This window comes from Pseudorca crassidens, chromosome 4 (genome assembly GCF_039906515.1).
Source record: "Pseudorca crassidens isolate mPseCra1 chromosome 4, mPseCra1.hap1, whole genome shotgun sequence".
Taxonomy (NCBI): domain Eukaryota; kingdom Metazoa; phylum Chordata; class Mammalia; order Artiodactyla; family Delphinidae; genus Pseudorca; species Pseudorca crassidens.
Window position 1 is genome coordinate 23,293,915 of NC_090299.1, and position 12,854 is coordinate 23,306,768.

Below are 12,854 nucleotides of genomic sequence, written 5' to 3' on the forward strand. Positions count from 1 at the left end.
AATTACTCATAGAGCCTTGCTAGGAACTATATAGTAAAGTTACAAGGTACAATGGGCATTCTAATTAGTAGGCCATGGATCACTGCTATGGCTGGGAAGGTGAGTATCATGATGATCTTGGGTGGCCTCGGCCTGCAGTGGCTTGAAGCAGGATTTCAGTTCCCGGCAAGAGATTGAAGTCAGGCCGCGGCAGTGAGAGCGCTGAATTCCAACCACTAGACCACCAGGGACCAGTGGCCAGAAACAAGGTCCAGCAGCTTTGTATAAATGAATTTCCACATGGAGACGGAAAGTGGTGAAACAAGTAAAGTGTTTATTAGGAGGGAAAAGGGTACTTGTGGATAGACACAAGGGTGGACTCAGAGAGAGAGTCATGCCCTTGTGGTAGTTTGAATCACATATATGAGGCATTTCTTCTGGGTTTCCTTTGGCCAATTATTTTGATTTGCCTGGTTCTGAGTCCATATTTGGTATATCTCAGGGTCCTACCATGTGTGTGCATGCATCTCTTAGCCAAGATGGATTCTAGTGAAGAGGCCTATGGGTAGGTTGACATTACTTACTATGAGGTGGCGCCCCCTCCCTTTTTGACCTTCACAGAGCCTTTCTGCGCGTGCATAGTTGGGAAGGTCTGCTTGACTTTGAGAATTAAGATTACGTGGTCTTTTGTCTCTTATCTGGGCAGGGCTCAGCTCTTCTCTCGCTCTTGCTATTTTGGAGTATCTGTCCACAGGGAGCAACTCCAGTTGCTCAGCCTGGGGCCCATCTATCTCCTGCCTCAACGAAGGTTATTTTCTACTAGATACATACGTTAATGTTGAAGAAGGTAGTTTCCCAAAGTTAGAGGATTATCTGATAATATAAATATTCTCTATTATGAGAATCAACATTTAGGAATATTTCTGAAGAATGAGTATCAGTTAGGGCTGGAGTCTTCCCTTTGAACTTTATTGCCACATAATTTGTTCTTGGAGTTATGAGAATGTATGAGGACCTCAGTGACAAGGTTTAGCCTGAATATAAGTGAGAAGAATGTCCAGAACAATTTTAGCCTTTTATCTTCAGGCAAATAAAACTGAGCCATGCTAGCTAGAAAACAAAGTTTGGTTAGAATGATTAAAGCAATTTCAAAGTTTCCTTGGCAAAGGCTGTACCCTTATTATGTTTAGTTGAATTATGGATCATGCTTTTGTAGCTCTGTAGACTTCCACAGTGTCATTGTGCTCTGGGAACTGATTGTTCCCACAGGTGTTTAACCATGCCTTTAGGATGAAAACAGTTCAAACAAGTTAATGAAATCTTTATTATTAACTTGGGAAATTTTAGAATAAATTTCTGAGAGGAGATCAACAAATAAGTACATCAGCGAAAATAACTGTATCAATAATTTGGAAATTATGAGCCAAATATAGCACATTTAATATGTATCCATGTAGAGTCTGAAACCAGAGTTCCAGAAATAACTGCAAAATCTAAGAGGTCACAATGCCTCAATAGAATCACATACAATTTAGGTATTTAAATTTCCAGTAAGTTGAGTGTGTGATAACAGTAAAAAGTAATGGCCAAACATGCTAATAAGTACTTTAATAGAAGTGTAGCCTCTAGAATGAAAGAGGTAATGTATTCATTTTGTTTTTTGAGTTTTAGACAGGCAAATAAAAAGTATTATGATAAAATGGAAAACATTTAGAGGACAGTTACAGGAATGATGAGAATACAAAACCAGGAGATTTTTTATCCTGTAAAAGAGAAAACTCAGTTGTCTTTATGTGAAAAATCATCCTGAAAAACTAGGTTACCCTGTTCTTCAGGTCCTGGCTTCTATTTAGATAAGGTTGTCAAGAAAGAAAAGTTGTAGTAGGTGACATTTTATCAGAGAAGTGAGGGAGGTGATGGGTTGAGCAGAATAAAGACCTGGAGGAAATAAGTTTGGTTTGAGAAAACAGCAACTCACAGCCTAAGGCCGGAATGAGAAAAGGGTTTGGAAAATAATAAGATTCTATACACATATACATGTGTTAAAAATACCACATGTGTGCATAACACAGATATATTCAACTATATATGTGCTCTGAAAATCCTTTCGACACAGAGCAGTCTAGAGTCTTAGGTTATAGGTGTTACTTACAGTGGAAGAAAGGTTGTATGAAGCTTTTCGGCAATGAGATCCCTCAAACAATTGGTGATGCTTTCCTAAATGGTGGTTCAATAAGGGCAATTAATCCTTTAGATTATTTTCAATGATATAATCTAGAAAAACAGAGAAATTCTACTTTTTTTAGCTGAAAAAAAGTTGGAGTTGTAATGACTGTTTGAAAATTCTTTCATATCCATTTAAGCAAAATTGTTGTGATTCAAGTTCATTTTCTATGTGAAATAGGAAGACTTAAAAAATACAGTAAACGACTATTCAAAAGCAGATTATTGCAAATATTTCTCAAGTTTTTGATTGACATGCTTATCACCGACTTTGCTAAATTAACTCCTTTGTTAATATTGTCTCACCTTCTTGACTCCCAGAGGTTATTTCAGGATAACGTTCTTGGGTAAATTTCAATCATACTTCTATAGGCAAAAATTACCTTTTGCTTGATTATAATTTCCCGAGGAGTATCTTAAAGATTACATCAGATCTGTTCTCATGTGTGAGTACTCCATTCAATCTGATTAAATAAATGAAAGAAATAATTTAAATTTAGCAGATGAGATAGTAGAAAGGTCTGTAGTTAAAAAAAAACTTATTTTTCTAAAGCATAAATATCTTCCTTAAGTCATATAATATTTTACAAAGTATTTTCATATGTATACCGATTTGATCTTCACAAAAATGTTTCAGTAGAATAGGTATCATGTATATTATTTTGAAAATCAAGAAACAGATTCATAGATGTTCAGCACCTTTACCAAGTGAGTAAGAACTGGAACCACAAACTTCTTACTTCCAGCTCAAGGTGTTCATACTTTTAGTCAATCACTTTCTTAGAAATGTTTTACTGAAAAAAAAGAATAAACTGATCAATTAAGAACAAAGAATGATCTAAGCAAACTGGATTAACATATGATCACAGATATCAATTTCTATGACATCCAACATTACATACTTTCCCTACTTTTTGAAACTGTCTTCCCTTGGCCTCCCAGAACCTGGATTCCAATCAATCTTCTAATCCTTTTAAATTCCTCTTGGTGATTTATCCTTTCACTCTCTGACACTCAGTGTTCAACAGGGTTTTATTCTTGCTTTGCTTTGCAGCCTGCATACTCTTCCTTAAGGATCTCAAATATCTACTTCCAGAATTCACCTGCCTTCCCAACTTCCAATTTGTATTCTGAGTAGGATATATATCATCTATTGATTGTAAGGTCGGATCTTAACAAACGGCACCGCGAAACAGAGGAAAGCTTCGTGAGCTTTATTAGGGAGCGCTCCCGGGCTAGGTTCACTGGTCCGAGAGAAAGGGGCCAGAGAAGTCGCGTCCAGTACTGGATGAGGGGGATTTTTATTGGGGTAAAAGCAGAAGGCGACTTGCAAGGGGAGGGGGTGGTTTGCTATACAGGGTAATTCCTTATTTGGTGAGGATACAACAGGGCCAGGTGTTGGTTGGTCTGTTGTGGGACGTAAGCCCATTTTCCCTTCCCGTCAGCCCCATTGTTTTCTGGGCAGGAAGTTAGAGTCTCTTGTTGATTCCCAGAATAGGTGAGGTTACTATGTCCCGATGCCTCTCCTACCTCATACTGGTCGATGTTTTCTCTTACCCCCCGGGCCTGCTTTCACCCGGGCCAACAGACCTTACATTGATGAAGTCTAGAAATGTTTACGAAAACAATTTATTGGAATGCAATATAAAATTCAACTAAAAATAAGTTTAAAAAAGTTTTACCAGCATCAAGGAACAAAATTTGGAATCCAAGACTTTGTGATTAAACCTTATTGACCTGTTCTAAGAATTTTTAAAATTCAAGAATAAGAACTGGAGAAAACTAACATGGTTATTATTAGCAGAAGGAGAGAGGAACTCAAGGATGGGGGTCCCTGTCACTGAAGTGATCAGGACCAAAGAGCATCAAAATATACACCCTGTGTAAACATGGAATTTTCTGTCTGTTCACTGCTCTAAACTTGGCACCTATAATCATGGTAGCCTATAGTAGTTGTTTAATCAATATTTTCTCAACGAATGAATAAATACAATGCTGGAACGGAGGACTATTACTGACAGTGTGTATGATGGATATTCTAGCAAACTTTTTTATTAAATTCCATTTTCTTTAAAATGTATTCAGTTTTTAAAAATGGCAAGTTTGGGAATGAACTTGTCCAGTGTGTTATTCTTCCTTCCTCTAACTGAACATAACCATCAAATTCTATGACAACATCAAAAACCTTGTATATGACAAGTGTACATTTGAAAAAAGGGTTGAATGATATATAACATGTGCTTTTACTTCTTGACTGGATCAGATTAGTATTGATTTGCTTTGTGTTTAAAGCAAAATGTTTTATGCCTCTTTGAATGTATTCTTTCCAGCTCATTTATTGTTGATGGAGAACACAAAGTACCAATCATAATTTTCTTATTTCATGGATATCCTGTTATCAATGGCAATTCTGAGATTATCAGAGTAAAAATGAAGTGTGTAGAGAGGACCAGTTAATAGTAATGCCTAAGCGATGCTTGGGTGTAGATTTTAGATTTTGGAAAGCTTGCTTTTACAGATAAATGTGTTTTTTTAATTGTACTTATTATTAATTAAAATGTTGTCATTTGCCTTTTTTTTGAAACAGAAAATTTTGCTTTATCACAGTGTTATGATTGGCCTAGTTTGACCATATGCCTGTTCTCTAGTTAGGAAAAGATGGGGAACCTAATAGGCCCACTTGATTTTATCCAAAGGCAAAAGATAAGTTTCCCAAAGGACGTTGGGTACTAATAGAGGAAAGAATTATTTTTTGGTCTGGCTGTTTTCTTAAACAGCTGTTTTAATTATGTATTTTACATACAGTTGGAATTTCAGTTTCAGAGTACTAGGAAGCAGGAATTAAAGGAACAGAATGAGGATCTTTAGCCAAGTGATGAAAAGACTGAGAAGAGTTGGAGTTCATCAGTTTTAGTGATATCTCTTAACAATGTAAAGAATCCATGGTATTTACACTGCAAGATTACATCTTGTGTTTCTATAATACTGACAAAATATAACTGATACTTTGTAATATTACTTATATAATAAACAAAAATTTACCTACAATATTTTTTTAAAAAACATCAATATTGAAAACATATGGTCATATATTTTTGACATTGTGTAAAGTAACTCCATGCTGTATTTTGGTAAATTTGGTTTTTCTGAAAACATTACCAAAGACAAGCAACTATGGCATCCATATTACTAAAAATATTTACTTTCGTTTCAAACAAGTTTTTTTTATTTTATTTTACTGAAGTATAGTTGATTTACAATGTTGTGTTAACTTCTGGTGTACAGCAAAGTGATTCAGTTATACATATATATTTTTTTCATATTCTTTTCCATTATGGTTTATCACAGGATATTGAATATAGTTCCCCTTGCTATACAGTAGGACCTTGTTGTTTATCCATCCTATATATGATAGTATGCATCTGCTAATCCCAAACTCCAATCCTTCCCTCCCCCATGTCCCCCCACCCCGGCAACCACAAGTCTGTTTTCTATGTCTGTGAGTCTGTTTCTGTTTCGTAGGTATGTTCATTTGTGTCATACTTTAGATTCCACATAAAACTGATGTCATATAGTATTTGTCTTTCTTTTTCTGACTTACTTCATTTAGTATAATAATCTCTATGTCCATCCATGTTGCTGCAAATGGCATTATCTGATTCTTTTTTATGACTAATATTCTACTGTATGTATATGTATGTGTGTATACACACACACACACACACACACACCCCACATCTTCTTTATCCATTCATCTGTCGATAGACATTTAGGTTGTTTCCATGTCTTGGCTATTGTAAATAGTGCTACTATGAACATACAGGTTCATGTATCTTTTTGAATTATAGTTTTGTCTGGATACATGCCCAGGAGTGGGACTGCTGGATCATATGGTGACTCTATTTTTAGTTTTTTGAGAAACTTCCATACTGTTCTCCATAGTGGCTGTATCAATTTACATTCCCACCAACAGTGTAGAGGGTTTCCTGTTCTCCATGCTCTCTCCAGCATTTATTGTTAAATGAGGTGTGTTTTTTTTTGAGAGAAAAATAAGATTTTAATTTTCTTTTTTTTTTTTTTTTTGAAGTTACCTGTAGGAGGAAAACTTTGAACTCAGTGGCATCCAGTGTGTATGTTGAAGGGGAAAGTGGGACTATGTTAGGGAAAAAAAACTGTCCTGTTGTATTTCCTTAGGCCATTAGAAGCATAGCAACAATTACTTTGAGTTTTACAAATCCCTGGGCTAATTCTTTATTCATCTGCTTGTGAAATTAGCTCTATAAATAGTAAATGAATGAATGAAAATTAAATTAATAAATGTAGAAATTAAAATACAAACTAATAACCTTTATAAAATAAACAATGATTACTTCAATGAGGAATGACATTAATACATATGCATTGATATTAGAAAAACCTTAATTTTCACAATGCTTACTCTTTTAAAATTTATTTAAATGCTTTTTAAAAATTTACAATTATATATTTTGACATACAGAAAATAATATAACCTGTGCTAGACTACAAAATTGGCTGCAAAGACTTGCCTTCCCAAGAAGAGGTAGATTTTCTGCCCTTGACTCTGTATTGGCCACACAGCTTTATTTGGCCAACCAGACGTTAATGAGCATATCATAGGCAGATACTTGAAAAATGCTTGTAAATTGGTGTTTATTCTTTTGTGACTCTTGGAAGTCTTCCAGCACTGTGTAAAACACCCCTGGATAGCCTGAGAGAGAATAAGTGATTCTTCTGAGCAAAGACACAAGAAGTCTCCACCCCTCCAACCATGACCCTAACCCCTGCTGTCCTGGTAGCTACTGTAGGTTCAAGTGTAAGACCAGGTGAACCAGAAGAACTGCCTAGCTGAGGTAAAGAGCCATTGTTTTAATCCATCAAGTGTGAAGTGCAATCAGCCCTCTGTATTCATGAATGTGGAGGGCCAACTGTACTATGCCATTTATATAAGGACTTCAGCATCTTCAGATTTCGGTATCCAGGGTGTTCCTGGAAACAAATCCCGCCCCGCCCCCATCCCCCCACCCAAAATATTGAGCGATGACTGTAGTTTGTTACATAGCACTAGATAACTGATACATAAATTAGAAACAGAGTGTTCCCATAACAGGAACAGAAAACTTGTGGTACTGAATGAAGGAACAATGGAAAATATTAAAGATGCTGTTAGCCTTTTCACTCTCCTGGGCTCCCTCCTCTGTTCCTTTCAGACTTGATAAGGATCCCATCTGTTAACTTTGGGACTGTAGTATACAAGGTTTCAAAAGCAGTGTGTTGCATTGCGGACACTTTCTGTCACTGGTATTCCATGTGGGTAAGAGAGAAGGGACAATTTGTCACTTCCAGTTACCTCCTGACAAGGACAAAACTACTGTAGTACACATCCTACCAACTGACATTCTTTTCTAAACTCTTCTGATAAAAAGCAATTGTAAATCATGACTGTTTAGTACTTTTAGAAACTATATCTTTTATTTACCATTGAATTGGTTTCTTGGTCACACAAAGGAATTGAGATCATCAAGGGGCACTGAGGAAATTCATAAAAGAAAAACCAAGTTCTCCGACTTTATATTTTGCTTTGAATTTGTCCACGGGCTATTTAGTAGATACTGAAGATTACCTTGTGCACAACTTGGGAATTTTGGGAGTGAACTTGGGTTTGTTACTTAAAACTTTCTAAACCTCCTTGTTTCTCAACCATAAAATACATCCATTAAAAAATCACTTTATAATGTTTCTGTGAATATTAAATGAGATAAAGTATATAAAGTATTTCCTGAATAATTTATACTGTCATATGAATTTCGATGATGATGATATCAGTGGATATGTCAACACCTGAGGTAAAGTATACATGCTGTAATTGTCTTAATTCCCACATATAATGTGTGATCATGTTAGTCAATAAATTTCCATAATTGGGGGAGAAAAAGGTGCTATTAACAAAGCCTGGAAAAATATTAAGCAAACTTTGTGGATGCTGAAATTTGTCAAGTAAATGGCAGGATGGAAAAAAAGGTCAAAACTGTCAGCGACAATAACTTGGAGACAGAAATGAACTAATGAACTTGTCATTGGCAACATGATTTCCAAGCAGAATGTTGAACATGTCTATTGTTTTCTTTTATCTGCCTAAAATAAATAGGCTCCAGGAAGAGAGAGATGAGCTAAAGAAAGAATGATTCAGTTTGCCAGAAGAATTTAGAGGGAATGTAAATGGGCCAGAAAGTGATAAACTGGAAAATGAAACTGTTTGTCTTCAGCTAAGGGCAGATTCTTAAAATAAATAAAAAACTGGAAGATGAAAACCAAAGAATTGCCAATGAAACTTTGCATCAGGGTCACGATGATCAAAGCAGGGTCATGGCATCAGATCAAATCTAGGGTGTTGGCTTTAGACCCTTTGTTAAGACCTCTAAAGATTTAAGTAGTTGTATGTGTTCAAAATAGAGAAAAGTCTGTCTGGAAAACAATTAGTGATGTGGCTTTTATGAAGCGCAATGGTCTATTATCTGATACACAGATAGCCTATAAAGATTTTTAAAGGCAGTTATGTCAGTTAAAAGGATCCCATCTTGAAACAAAGGGACCAAGAAAATTGCATAAAAGCCTCTGGGCCTTTTATTTTCTATGGACAGAAAACAGGTTGAGTAATCTCAGCTTTTCACAGAGAAAAGGTAGAATTTCTCAAAGGATGAAGCCAAGAACCTGGTATGAGGAGTTAAGAGCCAGGTATGGAGAAGAACAGGAAAATAGATATTCTTATGGTAATAGTAGAGATTCAGTTGTGAACTGGGAGCCAATTCCAGGGAAATGACTAGGTCCTGTCCCCAGGGTAAGAGAACCTGGCAATGTTTACCCAGGAGTAATTTATAATAGCTATGGACCAGTGACTGCTATGTACCTCTCATACATCCTCCCTGTGAATGGGTGTCAACTGCAGTTATGTTGCCCCTCTTTCATCATTGTATCATGTGCATGTGTGTGTGTGGGACAGATAGCAGATAACTTGCCTTTTTAGTTCATAGGGCCATGAATTAAGAGAAACCACCAGAGGGACATCATCTGTATTCCCATTAATAGAGACCGTGAGATCCTTTACTTCAAGCTTGATGTGCAATTCAGTGAGATTCTGGAGGATCCTGGGGTAGAAATGAACATGTTTCAGGCAGGAGGAATGTGAACAGTTGTGATCAGGAGAATTGTGGTGTTTTTGCAGAAATGATGACAATAGTTTGAGCTCCTTCCATCAATAGATGGAATCTATTTACCCACGTTCACCTCTTGAATCTGGATTAGCCATGTGCCAAAGGCTCTTTAGCAAGTATGATGCAAGTAGAACCTTGAAAGATGCTTGCACACTGGATTTTACCTCTTGTGGTTTTTGAATCCGTCCTTCCACTTTTTTTTTTTTGGTGGTACGCGGGCCTCTCACTGCTGTGGCCTCTCCCGTTGCGGAGCACAGGCTCCGGACGCGCAGGCTCAGCGGCCATGGCTCACGGGCCCAGCCGCTCCGTGGCATGTGGGATCCTCCCGGACCGGGGCACAAACCTGTGTCCCCTGCATCGGCAGGCGGACTCTCAACCACTGCACCACCAGGGAACCCCCTCCTTCCACTTTTTGAACAAGCCTGGTGTAGCCTCCTGGCAGACAAAGCTGCCCTAGATAAGGGCCTCCCTATAGCGACCAGACCCATGAAGGTCTGGCAGTTGACTACAAACACAAGTGAGCCCAGGAGAGACTTAGCAGTGGAACCCATCAGTTAAACTCATCCATAAAATCAAGAGCTTAAATAAATGGTGTGTTTTGAGCAAAAAAAAAGTTTTGGAGTGGTATGTTATACAGCAAAAGCTAACTGTTCAGCATCATCCTGGATTTAAAATTGCTGACATTTTGTTATATTTTCCTCCAATTTTTTTTGTAAAAAAAAAAAAAAAATTACAAATTAATCTGAAGTGAGAATCCTCTCTTTCCTTCTCTACCCAGAAGTAACCACCATCGGGAAGTTAGCTTGTATCATTTTTCTGCATATAACATATTTAACCTTTTGCAAACAATACATAATATTTTATAGTTTTAACATGTTACAGAAATGAGATCCACAGCACTTTTATTTTCTCTATATTTTAATTTAGAAAAATGAGTATGGTTTGGAACTATAGTCATTCATTCATTCATTTTTTAACATTGATTGAAAGACAAATTCACAGGATATACAGTAGTTGATAGAAATCTTGAAAACAAAAATGTATGAAAACTGGTCTCACTGAACCAGTAGAATGATAGAGTAGCTAGGGTGACACCTTTTAAATATTAAGTCACTCTTCTGTTGGTGAAATCATGTAGTTTCTATTCATCTAATCTTATCTTGGTGTCTGCTTGGTGGAGTATCCAGACTATCATAGGGCATTCCCTGATAATTTTCAGTAAAACTTTACCCCATCCTTCTAGTTTCCCTAGCCAGCTTCATTTTTCTTATTAATACCTATCCTCTTATCTATTTTCTGATCCTTGAAGGCAGAGAACTTACCCATTTCTTTAGTTTCTATAATGCATCATCTGTATTAGTTCCTTTTATGTGGTTGGCTAGAGATATCTGTTGAATGAATGAATGCATATGGAAAGAGGCCTAAAGCAGCTGTGGATTCTGCCTATCCTGAAACACAGTGATGACGACAGCAGATTCTGTGTTGCTAAACAGCCCTGTTGCTAAATGACAAAAAAACATTTTAAGCATGTTATGAGAATCTATTGCTTATCTAGTAATGGTTGAATAATAATTTAAAACTTTGAGCTGTTAAATTATTTTTTAAACTCTCTAAGCAGTCTATGCACAAAAGAGCCTTGGTATTTTTGATACCCACTAAAGTGGTGTAAATAGTAAACACTGAATCCTCAAAATGTTACTTTAATACACACTTCATTCCAAGGGACCACAATGATGAGTTAAGTCAATGTTTTGCCACTATGTGCCATGGAATACTCACATCCTTTTCCTAATGCTAATCAATTCTCTACTCACTGACTTCAAACTCACTCAAATGAGATGACCCATTTCAAATTCCCATTTTTTTTTTTTGTTTGTTTGTTTTTTCGGAGTGCGGGATGCCTGTAACTTCCTCCGATGTAAATTACTGTATTGGTCATCCTCCCTACACTATGTCAGTAGATTCCACTCTCACAAGTTTAAACAGGAAGATTTATCAAGAAATATTAATAAGCTTCAAGGAACAATTCTCAGACCACAACACAGAACTCTGTGGTTGAGCAACTAAAGCTCTGATACCCCCAGTACTTCCATCACAATTAGAAAAGGACTGTCATAATAATTTATCTTACTTTATTAGTTTTTAAACTGTTTTGTTACTCAAAAAGCTTTATTTTTTAATTTAGGTTTATGATTCTGTGCTCATGCCTTCATCACTTTGACAATGTTTCTGTTCCTCACTAAGGAAAACACACTTGATTCTGTCATGGACTTATTTTGCACATATGCATCCAAAGTAGGCCTCACTGACATGTTTTTTTTGTTTATTTTAAACTACCTCATAAGAATTTCAGTTCTCACAACATGAAGCCCTTAAAGTCAGCCTGTGCACAGCCCACATGCGTTGGTGCTTTCCCAAACTTCCTGTTGGAAAGGTAAACAATTCTATTACCAGAGGTTCAGGACAGCCTAGGTTTGTTAGAGGCTATATTGTCAGGTAACTTACAATAGTACATCAAACACTGGACCATTCTGAATGCCTTTAGGCATATCTCTGGAGGAACAAAGGGTCTCCATTATTGCCAACCTCATGAACTCACTTCCCTTGCTTCTATGTGCTCCAGTAAGTTGGGTGCCTTATACCTGGCTGTTTTTCTGATGTAACTTACATATGAATCAGGACTCACACAGGTGCATCAAGTTGGCAGAACCTAAGTCACATGTCTGCTAGCTAGCAGAAAAGGTGATTGGAAATGTAGGGTTTCAATTTGGGAAAGTAAGATTCACAATTTAGGGAGCTATTGAAATGTAGAAAAGGTGCTTGATAGCTTTTAGACAGCTCTTTGTGGCAGATTGCTGCTAAACTTAGTATCCAACATCTAATAAAATAATAGCAAACACAAAGAGTTTACTGTGTACTCTTTGTACTATGTATAAATTTGTTTCTATGAATTCTGCATATGTTATTTTTATCAACGCATCTCCCCTGCATGATTGATACCATTATTTATCCTATTTTATGGATGAGAAAACTGAATCATTGAGATTTTAAAGAACTTACCAAGGTCATAGTGATTACACATGACAGAGCTGAGATTCAGACACAGGTAGTGGTTTAGAAGTCCAAATTCTCACTTTTAACCAAGATATGCATAGCCTTTCGCAGATGTGTATATAAACATCATCAGCAAATCAATATGGAATAGGCAAGAGAAAATGAAAAATGGGTAGAATTTGTGCATAAGAAAGTCACAGGAACTGAACAAAGATGGTTAATAAAAATGGATTATTAATGTTATAGACAGAGCTATGATATAATTATTCATATTTCTTTGGTCCCAATACACACGTTAACTGGATAAACCATATTCATCTTAAGAAACTGCCTTAGACATCAATTTCTCAAACTTCATTTACTAATTCT

At 36.5% G+C, this 12,854-nt stretch overlaps 1 pseudogene; it reads right to left on the reverse strand.

Annotated features, from left to right (window-relative positions):
- Positions 1-11,590: 11,590 nt before the first annotated feature.
- LOC137222977 (large ribosomal subunit protein eL34-like) lies at positions 11,591-11,961 on the reverse strand (annotated as a pseudogene).
- Between the last annotated feature and the right edge of the window lie 893 nt (positions 11,962-12,854).